This window comes from Homarus americanus, unplaced genomic scaffold (genome assembly GCF_018991925.1).
Source record: "Homarus americanus isolate GMGI-L3 unplaced genomic scaffold, GMGI_Hamer_2.0 scaffold25860, whole genome shotgun sequence".
In the NCBI taxonomy this organism is placed as follows: domain Eukaryota; kingdom Metazoa; phylum Arthropoda; class Malacostraca; order Decapoda; family Nephropidae; genus Homarus; species Homarus americanus.
Window position 1 is genome coordinate 48,025 of NW_024724693.1, and position 1,099 is coordinate 49,123.

Below are 1,099 nucleotides of genomic sequence, written 5' to 3' on the forward strand. Positions count from 1 at the left end.
CTACATATAACATCATCCATTATCAATACATATAACACCATCCATCATCACTACATATAACACCACCCATCATCACTACATATAACACCACCCATCATCACTTCATATAACAGCATCCATCATCACTACATATAACATCATCATCCATCATCATTACATATAACACCATCCATCAGCATCACTACATATAACACCATCTATCTACAGATCGGTAAAGTAGTTTGCGAGATTCTCGTGTGGACACACACACACAGACATACTTCTTTGTTATATATATAAATATATATATATATATATATATATATATATATATATATATATATATATATATATATATATATATATATATATATATATATATATATATATATATATATATATGCTGATAACCACAAGGAAAGAAGAAAACACGAAGTTCCCAAGCGCTTTCGTGTAATTCACATCTTCAGGGGTGAGTACAGACTAGAGAGAGAAATACAAATCAAGGTGTATATATACAGAGAAGGGTGAGACCAGGTCCACAATGGTCAGGTATTAGGTAATGACCCTACTAATCTTTAAATAGCACACAACGGTTGGTGGTCAGGTCAGATGGTCAGGTGACCCGGCCTTCTCACCTGGTCACAAATCTTCTTAATTACAAAATTGTCCAGCTTGTACATGCCGTTACTCAAATTCATGTTGAATGCTTCGGTATGTTTAATAAGACTAGATTCTATGATGTTCCTACTATCAATTGAATTACATGGTAATATTGAGGAGGCATTATCCCAGTCAATGCAATGCTTGTTATCCCTCAAATGAACAAACAGAGCATTGGATTCCTGGCCTGTCCTAACACTGTATTTGTGTTGTTTAATTCTAGTTGCAAGATCTTTACCTGTCTGGCCTAAGTAAAACATATTACATTCCTTGCAAGGAACTTTATAAATGCAACCAAGATATATATATATCTTGATAAAATCAGACGGGAAAAGGGAAACAACGGAGCACCTTAGCTTTCGTCTTTATTCAAGACATTTCAGAGGTTGTTTCCCTTTTCCCGTGTGATTTTATCAAGATTTACCTTATCCACGTTTTCATTGTGGATCTACATGAA